Raw genomic sequence first — 15,630 nt, forward strand, 5'->3', positions numbered from 1 at the left:
TATATTATTTACCAGGATTATAGTTGCTTTTTATTTGAGTCTTGCTTTCTTGGATTTTCTTCTCAAAATATTTCACCTATAAAAAAAGTAAATAAATAAAAAAATTTATAAATTATAAATTTTATTTACCAGGATATAATAGTTGCTTTTTATTTGAGTCTTGCTTTTATAAAAAATAAATAAATTAATAAAAATAAATAAATACGTAGCGATGACATGACGTAGCTATGACATGACGTAGCGATGACATGCCGTAGTGAGGACTTCGGAAAATTAAAATATAGATAAATTATTTTTTCACTATGTCAGCTAGCAATCAAATTTTGTGTTAAAAATAGAATATCAATATCACTCACTAAATATTAATTTAGCATTAACAGTTGAAGCTTAATTGACTATTATTATTTAAATTATTTTATAACCCTAATTAAATAAACTAGTAGAAAGCCCGTCAAAAATGACGGGGAATGAGGTTTTTATTCATTTTTTTACGATAGATGTCATGCCAGGTTCAAGCTCACAATATTAGGAAGCATCCAAGATCTTGTAATTTTATAAAAGTTTATCAAGCCCAGCTCAACCCTTGATAATTTGTAAAACATATTCCCAAGTCAGGTGCAAGCTAATATTAATTTTGAGGTTCCAAGCGCAGTCCTACCAATTAAAATTTTGAAAATTTTTCCCGCCTCGGAGATAGTTAAATTTTTAATATCATCACATGAACGGGAAATATCTGATTTACCAATTAGTCTAATATGGAAAAAAAACATATTCCGTATTAAGGAAAACTGGGAAGGTCTGGGCAACCACTTATTAGAGAATCATGACAAATAAAATTAAAATAACCGACTCTTATACTTTTTTGTAATATGATCAATTAAAATTATATCTAAAAAATATGTTGTTTATTATATAGGGTTATTGTTGTTTTTCAGATAAATTTAATGTATGTCTTGCATTTCTGAAATTATTTGTCAAAGAATTTGATAAGGGATATATATTTTTTTATGTTAAGTAAAAAGAAAAAATGCTGTCTATTTAAATTACAAAATTGCCATTAAACACTAATGAAACTTATATGCAAATTATTTATATATTTTTTAAGTTATTTTTTTTATTAACATATAAATTTAGGATAATTTTTTTAAAAAATAGTGAGGATTATTTATTATGTATTTGATAAAATTAAGAGCAAATCCTTGTTGATATTTTAATTTTTGATGGAAAAGGCGACAAAATAAATCTGGGCGGTCGTCTGGAGAGGAAATAATTAATGTATAATTTTATATAATTTAGGGTTGTAGATGAAAGTCGGATTAACAAAGCAGTGTACAAAATACATTACGTTCTGATAAAGATGATATGCCTATGCCTTGGGATACTGGTAAAAGAAGAACGCAAAAAGATATTTCTGTCAATGTCAGCATTGGTATCCTCCTCTAAAATAGAATCATGAACGACAATGTTAACTTAACCATAAAACGGTGGTAGGTATTTTTATAAAGGCCACGATAGAACTACTGCATATATTTCCATTAATAAAATTGATGAAATTGGTCGTACTGTACATTCAAGTTTGAACACGCAAAACGATATTTCTGTCAATGTCAGCATTGGTATTCCCTTCTAAAATAGAATCATGAACAACAATGTTAACACAACCATAAAACGGTCGTAAGTATTGTTTTAAAGGCCACGACAGAACTACTGCATATTTTTCCATTAATAAAGTTGATGAAATTGGCCGTACTGTACATTCAAGTTTGAACATTCCTCTAAATATTCATGAAAGTTTCTCAGAGAATCGGATAAAGTAATATTTATATTAACTCCTAGTGAAGTGAATGATATTACAGAATTAAATATTTTTATTTGTTAAAAAATAGGCGGAGGCATAGGGATTGTGGTAGTGGTAATAGAATAATTTGGAGAACTGGGTGAAAATAAAATAAACATAGATATAAAACATAAGATAAAAAAAACAAAATAAACCTCCAGATGAGTTCATTTCAAGCGTAGTTCTTTATTATTTTGTCTACCAGTAACTCTAGAACGGTTAAGGCGTTTGTTTAATCGTCATTATTTTCTTTGCTTATCTTTAATAATAGATTCATCATGTTTTGTAGCAATGTGAGGGATTAGGGTTAGCCTAGCCTAGACTAAATAAATCAGGCAAAAATATAAATAAACTATTGTTAAAATTAAACAAACATTAAAATAATGTAAAACCGGTAGATGGGTCAATATTAGATGCATATTTCTAGTAGTTGGAGGGCTATCATCAAAAAAAATTTTGTGGGGACTTATCAAGCCTATTATAATATTCTAAAAGTTAAAAAATAACATGATGAATGTAATGTTATTAAGATTAAGGTTAATTAATTGTAAGGTAATTAAAAAATAAGGTTAAAAAAAGGGGGGGGGGAAGAAGTATAAATTATTATATTATAAAAATAATAAAAATTAAATTAAAAGAATTGATAAGGTTTTGAGAAATAGTGGTTAATAGATAATAGAGATAGAAAGAAAAGAATGAGATAAAATTTAGTGATAAATAAATTCATTAAAGGAGGGGAAAAAAATAAAGAACGAGTTATTTATAAGAATTGGAGATTATAAATAGGTTAGGATAAGAATATTTAAATATTTGAATATATTTGGTTATCTTCTTAATTATTGGTTATGAAAGAAAAATATGAGTATAAAAAATTGTAATGTAAGTACTGACAAAAATTGTGAGTATGTTCAAAATAAATATACAAGTTGAGTATCTTGTAGAGATTTCATTGATGTGTTATTGATAATCTAAAAAATAAAGAAGGGATTAAGTGAAATAAAAAGTTTCATTCATATTTACAAAGTTAATTATCAATTCAAAAACGATTTTTCAAATCTCTCAATCCATGTTAGGTATGTGTACACGTACACCATGAATTCTCGAAATTCCATTCATCTGTTTGTATAAAATAAATAAATAAAATCAACAAATAAAAAAAATAAAAATAAATACGTACCGATGACATGACGTAGCGATGACATGACATGACATCACGATGACGTAGTGAGGACATCGGAAAATTATAATATAGATATAATCATTTATTAATTGAAAACTAAAAAATTTAATATTGTAATTAGCAGAGTTCAAAATGACTAATCAACTGTATATTTATTTTTAAATTTTATTATCATACCTATTCCTGAAAATATTTTTAAGGTCCAAATAAGTATAATAAAAAGTAAGTAAGTAGACATATTGTTTTTCTATTATATACAGTTGTTTATAAAATATTAGATAAAATGCTACTTTTATAGACGTATTTGACAGTTATAATATATTACAGCTAATATAATGAATTTTACTAATAAATGCTTTTGATAATAAATATAATAACAATTTGCTTTCAAGTATTTAACGCCATCTATTTAGTTGTAATAATTTTAAAAATTAAGCATTTTATTATTCATCCTACAATAGATGTAATAAATTTGATATCCTTTCTTTTCTTTTTTACGTTAGGAAAGCTATTTTTTTCTTTTTTAAAAAACAGTTTTGAGTTAAATTTTTAATACAAGTGATATTTTTACAAACTACTATTATTTTAAGATATAATATACCAACTAGAGGTGGTGCTACAATATATAAAATCTTAAATGTTTCATCATATCATTCTGGTCCTTATTTTATAGTTCCAAAATGTTTCATTTCTAATATGGCATCCTTGCCGTGTAAATAACTCAAGGCTTCAATATATTTGCACAATTATTTCTTCCAAAGATTTTTAGTTTTTATTTTATCAATTTATCCAACATAATTAATTCTGATACTAGTTTACATCGTGAGTGTCATGGCTATTACTGCAAATTAATCTGTTTGTATGTTAAGATTATTACAACAACGCCTGAGAGCATATGATTGCATATTTTAGATAAATAATAATCGTCAACTATGTAGTCGTTTTTATATGATTTAAATTGGAAGACAATCTTTTAGAAATTTAATATCTTACGATAATTTTCTCGACGATTACTTATCTAGCTTCCATCATGTCATCTAAAAGGAAGCTCTAACCACCATATAGTTTTATCATTTGGATTGGTCGTTTATACTCTCTTCTTCAAAAATTGTTGATTTGGTATAGGCCTATAAATTTTTCTTTATTAGTCCATTCTATAAATATGTAAAATGGTAACAGAAAGTTATATTTCAATGTAAGTTGCTAAGAATTATATTATTGCATTATGAGGTTATAAAAACTATTATCAATTGAGGCATATGTATGAATTAATTAATCTTTTTTATCACTTGTAATTCTTTAGACGCAAATTTTTTTCATATCAGCATTCGAAAATATTTTATACTGTAATAAGTAGATTTTGTATTTAAAAAATTTATTTTTAGAAATGTCTTGTATTGTTTTAATTATTTATATGCCAGTTTATTTTGTATACTAAATATAATAAATAAGAAAATTAAAATTCAGAATAATTGTTCAGAGTTAACAAATTTAAAATTAATATAAAACCTGGTCGAAGGCTCGCAAATTGGGGAGTATGGGTGGCAAAGCCCTCCCCCCATATTATTTTTTAGTTGAGCCCCCTGAGATTGTAAAGGCTAGCGACGCAACGCCTTTAAAAAAATTTCAAATAATATACTCTATTTCAATGATATATTACTCTATTTTTAATGTAAAATTAAAGAATCGTGAAAATTATCACAGAAATAATTTATAGTCCTATAACTTAATAACATTTAATATAGCACACATTTTTTCCATTTTTAATGTAAAATTAAAGAATTGTGAAAATTTTCACACGAAAATAATATGGAATTCTTAAAACATTTAGTAATGAACTTTGAATTATTATTATATCTCCACCCATATCCACACGATCGTATAATTATTATTTTTAAATAAATAAAATATTAAATAAATAAATAAAAAAATATATTTAAAAAAAGTATAATATTAAAAATTTCTCCGAGTTTGCTACCTTTTAATCTCAAGACCTATTCAATAGGGAATTATGCCTGAAAATTTTAATTACATATTTTAGAAGAAAATAATTAATTACCCCTTCGATGCTATTTAAATTTGTTAAAAGATCACTTTCTAAAATAAAGATAAGCGGAAAAAAGAAAATTAAATTAAGATAAATAAAATATTATTCTAAAATTAAGATAGTAAATCTACATAAAAAAACCTATCCACTATATGACTTTTATGGCTCTCCAGGAAAAGAACTTGAACCTTGCGCCAATTAACGAGGTCACTCTTATGCATTCTTATATCACTGTTTGTCATAATTATGTTATTTGATAATGATATCTGCTGTTTACAGTTTTTTTTTGATATTAGAATTGTGTTGATAAAAACATTTTTAAAATCGGCCAAAATAAATATTACTTCCGCCTCCCCATCCCTCTCCATAATTCTGTTACCGCCCTAAAACACATATAATATAATCTACTTTACTTAAGCTATTATTATATATAATCTCCATAATTAAAACATGATCGTTTTCGTATTATCTTGATTTATTATAATTTAAGGAGAGTATAGTACAAATTTTATCTTTCGATATCTATTAGTATCAAACATGGATACCTCTATTTCAAAAAAACACGCTTTGGGCTTGAGTTATTATGCGTATTATAATTATATTTATAATTTCATGTAATATTTTGCTTTTATCCCATTTTTTAACTTTTAAACTATCAAAAAATATTTATGGATCTTAATATAGATATTTAAATTAAGAGTTTTTTAATTCAGCTATTTCAACCATAAATTTAGAATTTTATTCGGCAATTTTGTAAACTGGACAGAGAACATTTACAACATACTTATTTCAATTATTCATCTATTACTAACATCTGCATAGTTGAAGATATAATTGGGTCCGAAATTAATTTTCAGTATTATATACAAGTTCTTATTCATAATTGATTATTTTATTAGAGATTAATATTTAATATTATTAATTGTTGATATATTGTATCGGGAACTAATATATTGTTTATTATAATGTGCATGAGTAATATTGTATTAAATTATTAATAAATGATTATCTACGCAGAGAAAAGAATTGCAAAAAGAAGAGGAAAGAATTATATTTTTTCTTTAATATTATTAATATTTTAATAAAATTAAGTTAAATCGTATCCTCTGAAAATATTTTTACTGTTGATATTAGAAATTATAAAGTAAAAAAAAGAATAAATACATATATTTGATTATACATATATTATTTAATTAATAAATAATTCGGATTGTTCTTGTGTAGTTGTTTATACTAATACTTTGCTAAATTTTATTTTAATACGATAATGCTTCATTTTCTAAATACTTTAACTCAGCAGCTTATAAGGGGTTATCACATTACAAAGATATCTTTTAAATCATTTTCTGAAGCTTCCAGCAACTATATGCACTTATAACTAAGTATTTAGAAGATAATTGTAAATTTCTGATATAAATTTCCTAATATCTCAAAAAAATATCTTTATATACTCAAACCTAATAAAAATAGAATAATATAGTCAGTAGAAGAAAAATCATATAATTTCAATTATTTTGTAATCTAAGAAATTTGATTACTGTGTACTATATAAATTGTCGATTGGGCTCGTAACCTATTTGAGGCTACATCTGACAATTTAAATATTCACTGAGGAATAATAATTTATCCTTTATTTGATGATGGATAATCAGAAATGTTATCTTTATTATTTGAATATGGATGAGTCAGAAAGTAATTTTTTTTATTAGGTGTGAATGAAAAATTAATCTTTGTTTTGATAAGAGCTTATTAAATTTTTTAATATAACTTTTCTAGAATAAGTTAAAGAAGTAAATTTTTATAATACTTTGAACAAATAATTGGAACATATATATGAACAGTGATTGGCAAATGACGAAATTCTCACACCCGGCCCAGTGAGAATTAAATAGACCTATAAATTTTTGCTTGGCCAGGTACACTGGCCTAGCCCAATTTTTATTTTTTTTAAATACAAGGACTCAAAATATATGTTCTTAAACTTAAATAAATAACTATTTATGATCTTAAGGAGTAGTTAAATTAAAAACACTATATTTTATTCACCAAAATATATATAAAAAAAATTTTCACGGCCTAGCCAATTCATTTTTTCTCCCAACCTGACCCAAGAAAAATTTCAGATGTAAGGGCTTGGGTATGGTATTGTAGACCCCTGATATGAATATACATAATATCTATTTATGTGTCTAATATAAAATAATTTCTAAATATATTTTAATACATTTGTAATTTATAACCTAAAAATTTTATTTTGCTAGATGAAGGTTTTGTAGAGTAATAACAATATCAATATACTATAGACTGCCGATTAATGTATTTGTAGTGGCAAAAATTGAAGTGAGTGGTGGGTGGCCCTTTTGTGTATGGATTTTTTACGATATAAACATATGATAATTTCACAAATTTCATATATATTTTTATTATGTTTATAATTAATGAGTGGGGTTTCAGTGCAAGTGGATGCTACAAATGCAAATAATAAAATACCAAGATTAAAAACCATATTAACCAAATTAAAATATTCACGAGAAGTTAATTAATATATTCTTAATTATTTTTTCCCTTTTAGGTTAATTTGTAATTGATATGAATATTAAATCTCAATATCGATAGTAATTGTTAAGACTTATAAATATTTTATGCTTAAAATTTGCCACCACCCACTCTTAAAGTTATTAAATTATTTTATAGTTCTCGGGTATAGGCTTTTGTTTTGTCCAACTTTTTTTGTTATTAGCCTATAGACGTTTAAACAACAGTTATCGGACTGTTGTGTCTACAAGTACGTGCGGTTTGCCCACAAACGTGTTAATCCCCTAAATTAAATGGGAGATGATAGACGTACGCTAAATGGCGTATTAGCAAGAAATAAAAGCTATATTTCTTATTTATACTCATTTTCCAAATCGATAAAAAGTTACGAAGCTATATTAACGAAGTTAATTGCCCAATATTTTTTGGTCAAGAAAATGGATGTATAAATAATATCGTGAAAGAAATTCAATTACCTCATAAATAAAAATTAAGATTTACAGTATTTTCAGAAAAAAGTAAATTGACTTTAATTATTGTTAATAGTAAATTAAAAATATAGCTTTTATTTGGGTATGACTAAATACTGCCTTGCTAAACTGCCTTGCTAAAAAGCAATTAATCATAATCAATCATAATTTGATGATATAATATCTTTTAAAAAAAATTTTATCGTTGATTCTTACTGATTCCTGATTTTCTTCTCCCTTTTATTCCCTGCCCAAGAGTTTAATCGCCTCGTACGAAAATTCTATTTTTACTTAATATTATTGGAAAAAAATATATTTACTAGCTTATTACATCTTAAATTTTATTTTTCAATTACAAAATTTAACAAATTTATATCCATAAGAGAGCATTAAATACATAAATATGATAATAATATATTCTTAGGAAACCAGAATAAATATTGGATAGCGCATTTTTTGTATTTGGGTGTAAATACATGTGAAAAACCTAAAAAAAATTTGAAAAATAGAGGTTTCTTTGACATTTAATTAATGAATAGGTTTAGAATCGAAAAATAGTAGAAAGTTTGTAAGGAACATATTGTTGGCGTTATTGATCAAAATCTCTTCATTTTTGGTTTATACGTGTATATTTAGGTGTTAAACATTATCCTAGAAAAAATTTTGAAAATATTATGATTTGACCGAATGAGGAGCTCAAAACCGACCACTCACTAAATATTCGATCGACCAAATTTGGTGTTAATATTATATGGAAAATGATCATTTTTGGTTTATTTATCTATATATGCGTGTAAATCATTATCCCAAAAAATATTTTAAAAATATCGTGATTTGACAGATAACCGATTTGAAACCGGCCCAATGACTAAATACTGCATTGCTGGCGATATCCATGGAAAATTCTTCATTTTTGGTTTATAAGTGAATAATAACGTGTTAAGCATTATCCTAATTAATTTTTTGAAAATATTATGATTTGACCGAATGGCGAGCTCAAAACCGACCACTTACTAAATATTCGATCTACCAAATTTGGTGTTAATATTATTTGGAAAATGTTCATTGGTTTATTTATCTAGAAATACGTGTAAAACATCATCATAAAAAATATTTTAAAAATATCGTGATTTGACAGATAACCGATTTGAAACCGGACCAATGACTAAATACTGCATTGCTGGCGTTATCCATGGAAAATTCTTCATTTTTGGTTTATACGTGAACAATAATGTGTTAAGCATTATCCTAAATAATTATTTGAAAATATTATAATTTGACCGAATACCGAGCTCAGATAATCTTAATTATAATAAATTTTTAATCTCCAAAAAAAAAATAATTTCAATATAAAAAATCATCCCTCCCCTCCCTTCCATCGAAAATTCTTGGGTACCTGTTAATTTTTTATTTCTTAAAAATTGAAAATTTATACAAAATTATAATTTTTTAAAATAATAATTTTTTAATTGGTATATTCCTAAAAAAAATAAATGAAAAATTAATGTGCATAAAAAAATAATAAACAAATAAATAAATAATTTTAAATCTTAGCCGTTAAAATTTATTATTATTTTATAATTATAAATATTCCTTTTGTGATAAAATGCCTGATTTCCTGCTCTATTCGAATCGGTAAGTTTTATAAAATTATAAATAATAAATTTTTTTTATATTAGATTAATAGAGAAGCCATCTCCTGAGGTGCCTCTCGAAATTCTTAAAGAGATAAAAAGTGAAAATATTGTGCCTATGATGTATCCTTCTTCAAATAGACTAGTCGGGCATGTTGATGTAATTACTAGGTATATATTAGAGAGAATTCAACCAACAATATTATTGAAATAAATATAAATTATATATATTACAAAAACAATCAGAGATTTTAACCTTGGGCCCGGGTATATGTTGAAGGCCATATTTTAATTTTTTTAAATATATGAGGAAATTATGATATATTTAGATGAAAATACTAGGGATATCTGATCCTCGTTTAATTATATATATTTTTCGCATTTATTTTTGGTATAATTATTGTATCAAATGTCTTTTATTGACATTAATTTAATAAAATTATATTTTATTTTTTGGATTATTATGTTGATATATAATAGATAAAAAATAAAATATTTATTAAGATAAAGAATTTTCCATGGATAACGCCAGCAATGCAGTATTTAGTCATTGGGCCGGTTTCAAAATGATTATCTGACAAATCACTATATTTTTAAAATATTTTTTGAGATAATGATTTACACGTATATATAAATAAATAAACCAAAAATGATCATTTTCCAAATAATATTACCAAATTTGGTATCGAATATTTAGTAAGTGGTCGGTTTGGAGTTCGGCATTCGGTCAAATCATAATATTTTCAAAATATTTTTTCGGATAATGTTTAATACCTAAATATACACGTATAAACCAAAAATAAAGAGATTTTGATCAATAACGCCAGCAATATGTTCCTTACAAATTTTCTACTATTTTTCGATTATAAACCTACTCATTAATTAAATGTCAAAGAAACCGATATTTTTTAAAATTTTTCAGGTTTCTTACATGTATTTACACTCAAATACAAAAAAGTGATATCCAATAATTATTCTGGTTTTCTAAGAATATATTTTCATATTTATCCATTTAACGCCCTCTTACGGATATATATTTGTTAAATTTATCAAATGAAAAATAAAATTTAAGTTGTAATAAGCTAGTAAATATATTTTTTTTCCAATAATATTAAGTAAAAATAGAATTTTAAATTATTTGATATTTAATATCAATTTTTTATTAAAATTGATTTCTGTTGTTTTTGAAAATTTTTTTAAAAGATATTATATCATCAAATTATGGTTGATTATGATTAATTGCTTTTTCGCAAGGCAGTATTTAGTCATAACGCTTTTATTTCTTGCTAATACGCCATTTGGCGTATGTCTATCTCCCATTATATATACCTTTTTTATAATTTAATAATGACTTAATCCTGCCTTCTTATCATACATATGATATTGATGGTCATTATGCATTCTAATTTTTTAATTTGCATGTTAGTATTTAACTATAGAATTAACTGGTGGATAAATTGATAATTCCGATATTATACTCTCTGGTAATTAAACTTTTAGTAATAAAAAATATAAATGAAAATATAAGTCATTTTAAGATTATATGATATATCTTTCCTCACTTTGATTTATGTTATTGAATATATAAATAAAAAATATTAAACTGAATTAATATAAAAAATATTCATTCTAACTTGATAAGTCTATACAAATGGAAAATCTTAAAGATATTCATGAAGTAATAAAGAAAACAATAAATCCTTACTACTCTAGAAATTTTAATAAATAGCACAAAATTTTAAACTACAGCAATATCCTACTTCATTTAAAACTTAAATAGATCCCCCCCCCCCCCCAAAAAAAAAATTTTTTTTTTATCCTGCCCCCTTTAAAGGTGCCTTCCTTACCCACATCCTCAAAAAAATTGGATACAAACTGTTCCTATCCCCTCCCCGCTCTCACGTAGACGCTGGCCAGCCCATATTCTAATTTTTTTAAAATATATCGGTTAAACCACAATTATTATCTATAGAAATAAAAAATAAATGTAATATAAATTTTAATAAAATAGTCAGGCCAAAAATTTTTTGAAAAAATAAATCCGTGCCGGTGTAATGTTTTAAAAATACTCCATTTTTTTATATACTCCAATATTTAGTGATATTGACGTTTATGACTGACGTGCATATATTAAATATTACATTTTTAGTGATATTGACGTTTATGACTGACATATAAATATTAAATTTAGTCAATTGGCATTTATAACTGACGTATGAATAATAAATATTACCTATGATATTTAAGGCAATTAAAAATACTCCATTTTTTTATATACTCCTATATTTAGTGATATTGACGTTTATGACTGACGTGCATATATTAAATATTACATTTTTAGTGATATTGACGTTTATGACTGACATATAAATATTAAATATAATAAATATAGTTAATTGGCATTTATAACTGACGTATGAATAATAAATATTATTTTTTCTATGTCCTATGATATTTAAGGCAATTTTGCCTTATTCTCTTTAGAAATTATTAGATTTAATATTAAGTGTTAAAAATTTATATATTTATTTAAGGTTTAATTCGAAAATATCAAAGATTAACATATAAATCTTGCACTATCTATTATCACGTTACTGCTCAAAGTTAGAAACAATTTTCAGAATAATTCATTAAAATCCTTTATTTAATTTGTAAATATAAAGATAAAAAAATCAATTAATAATATATGCGATATAAATAATATATGCTATATGCGATATAAATATTAATTAAAATTAATTATGCGATCAATATGTTCGCTATGATTTATTAAATAAATATTTACATTAAATTTTTTAATATTACTTAATTTTTTAATGGGCATATAGTATGCCCATTTATAAATAGTATGTATTAAAATATTTGTCTGGAGCATAGTTGTCATTGTAACTATCTCCACCTCTGTACCATAAACGGCATTTTGAGCCATGCCCGTCCTCTCCGGCGGGGCACCTATTAAATTAAAAAATTGATTTTATCAAATCTTAAAAATGTTACCAAAAGGTCGAATGTCATCAGGCTCTAGCATTTTCGATGCTTTTTCTGGTGTCTTAACTCCATCATCTAAAAAAATATGAATATTAGATTTTTTTTATTATACCTTTTTTGTTTATACAATTATAATCCTCTCCAACTATCGAATTTAGTATATTCATAACTAGATATTTTCAAAAAGGATTTAATATTAAATATATGAAAATATTACCCTTCATATGATTTCTTCCGCATTAAGCTTTAGATTTTTAATAGCTGGTTCTTGAAAATTTTCATCATCATCTAAAAAAAGGAATATTATTTAATAATAAAATCCATTGTATACCTTTTATGGTACTAGAATGAAACTTTTCACTTGACCTAGAAACTGTTTAAAGTTATTTAATAAATTTTTAAAAGTATTAACATTTTTTCTGTCCTGATTTAATTGTGTCATCTTGATAAATATATAATTAATTTTTTTTAAAACTATACCTTTTCTTGTAACATCTAAAAAATAATATTGAAAAATAAAAAATAACAAAGAAAATATTTAATGAGAATTTGTGTTGATATGATTTAATGACACATATTGACGATTAAATTTAAACCCATTCATGTATAATTATATTGCTAGCAGAAATAATTAAAATAACACATTTGTATTAATGTACATTATGTATAGATATTGATAATTAATATTAAGATGGGTATTTGCTGTTTTGATAATTGAGTTTGAAATGTTTAACCATGAGTCATTATTGTTGATTTGATTCAAATTATGTAGAAAATTATTTGCTGGGGTTGGTAAATTAAGATTAGAGATATTATATTTTTTAAGGATTATAGGAGTATATTTGTTTGAGGGTTTGAAGTATGTGTGATATTTATTGTTTCTTTGTTTATAAAAAGTTGATTATTTAAAGTAGCAAAACCAATAAGAGAATTAGTGATTTCATTACATAATTTCATGTTAAGGTCTCCTCCAATGATGATAAAGTGATTTTTATTGATATCTATAAAATATAAAAGATTAAATAGGCCTGTTTTCCATTCAAATAAAGATATGGCATTCCATTATTTTTTGGAGATGGCATTTTAAAGGCAAATATTTTAAATGTATCTTGAAAAAAATATATAAAACAATTTAACATCAGCCATTTTCCCGCAGACGATTTTTTCATCTGGTACCAAGCATCATGCACATATTTTTAACACAAAAATATGATTCCGCCTTTACAAGCCATAAAGCGACAATTTGAGATTGTCCATGACTATCTATTACAAGTAGAATAAACAGTGGCATACCTAGATTGTTTAATTTGTAGGTAGCATCAATGAATATCACCTCAGGATAATATTTAAGATTATGGAGCATGCTAGCATCTTGAAAGTAAATGCCCAACAATTCACTATCATTTTCTAGGATTTCCACCACAGCTCCATTATCTTCCCTGAGTTGATTTATTACATCAAGTAATACATTATCAGATGGCTTGTTTAATTTGGCTGAAATATTATGAATATCTCTCAGAGTCATCATCTGACCTGAATTAAGAACATATTCTTGTATTTTCACATTATTAGCTTTAAAAGTGATAGCTTGCTCCACAATTTGTTTTTTTATTGGAGAAAGCCTTCTTTGTTTAGAGAGCATCTCATATAGTTTTTTATCTTGATTATATAAATCATGTTAGTTAAAAATCAAATAAATATGTCTAACCTAGATCATGGTTTTTATGATCTTTTACAAATGTGACAATATCTAAAGAATACACATTTAGTTTATCACACTGAAGAAAGACTGTGAACATAAAAATACATTCCTTGCGAAGACTAGATGAGGATCTTATACCTCTAGACTTATTTTTTTTCAGTCCATATTTACATATATAATAAACTCGATTATATTTATATTGAGCTATAAATGCTTTGCTATAAGGTTCCTTTAATAAGTCTGTATTAATAAGTATGTTAAAAAAAAAATTTTTTTCATATATAGATATGGCATCGTTTAATTCATGTATAGAATTAAATTTAGTATTAAGATATAATGACATAATTAAAATAAATATATAAAACTATAGTGTAAAATATATTAATATGAACCTGTTTTTAAATCTTTAGCTTCTTGAATCAATGGTTAGCTTCTTGAATCAATAATAAATCTTTAGCTTCTTTTATTTTCTAAAATAAAATAAAATTTATAATGTAAAATATATTAATATGAACCTGTTTTTAAATCTTTAGCTTCTTGAATCAATGATTAGCTTCTTGAATCAATGATTAGCTTCTTGAATCAATGATAAATCTTTTCTTTTATTTTCTAAAATAAAATAAAATTTATAATGTAAAATATATTAATATGAACCTGTATTTTTAAATCTTTAGCTTCTTAAATCAATAATAAATCTTTAGCTTCTTGAATCAATAATAAATCTTTAGCTTCTTGAATCAATGATAAATTTGTAGCTTCTTTTATTTTCTATAATAAAATAAAATTTATAATGTAAAATATATGAATATGAACCTGTATTTATTTTTTAAAATGGAGTTTAAAAAAGGCGCCAACGGGGCAAATATCCTTTACGACCTAAAAAATTTGACTGGAAATTCAAAAAAATCGCCTCAGCATCATCAGCTCCAGAATAATGTTTCTTGATTGACATGAGCACTTTTTCAAAAAAATATCATTATAAAAATTACATTGATCTAAATATACTCTGATATGTAAATACATTATAATCGAACAATATGATCTGAAAATACTCCACAAATAAGCTTAAAGGAGTATATAAAAAAATGGAGTATTTTTAAAACGTTACACCGGAGGTTTGACCTGAAAATATAAAATTCATGCAGGGTCAATATATATATATTTTTTTAAAATTTGAAGCGAGTCTGCAGATTTCTGATACATTTAATCATTTTTGAAAATTCGCTTCTTTTCGCAT

General features: G+C 24.7%; 2 long non-coding RNA genes across 2 annotated transcripts; both read right to left on the reverse strand.

Moving 5' to 3' along the window:
* Positions 1-12,364: 12,364 nt before the first annotated feature.
* LOC135925260 (uncharacterized) lies at positions 12,365-12,861 on the reverse strand. Its single transcript, XR_010571595.1, has 3 exons — positions 12,804-12,861; positions 12,701-12,766; positions 12,365-12,655 (listed from the first exon to the last, which is right to left on the reverse strand). It is a non-coding gene; the product is annotated as an uncharacterized LOC135925260 (long non-coding RNA).
* Positions 12,862-15,083: 2,222 nt separating this feature from the next.
* Positions 15,084-15,438, reverse strand: LOC135925068 (uncharacterized). The gene is made up of 3 exons (XR_010571514.1): positions 15,399-15,438; positions 15,207-15,350; positions 15,084-15,161 (listed from the first exon to the last, which is right to left on the reverse strand). It is a non-coding gene; the product is annotated as an uncharacterized LOC135925068 (long non-coding RNA).
* Positions 15,439-15,630: the final 192 nt, after the last annotated feature.

The sequence above is a fragment of the Gordionus sp. m RMFG-2023 genome, chromosome 2 (assembly GCF_954871325.1).
Source record: "Gordionus sp. m RMFG-2023 chromosome 2, tfGorSpeb1-WG-v2, whole genome shotgun sequence".
In the NCBI taxonomy this organism is placed as follows: Eukaryota; Metazoa; Nematomorpha; class Gordioida; order Chordodea; family Parachordodidae; genus Gordionus; species Gordionus sp. m RMFG-2023.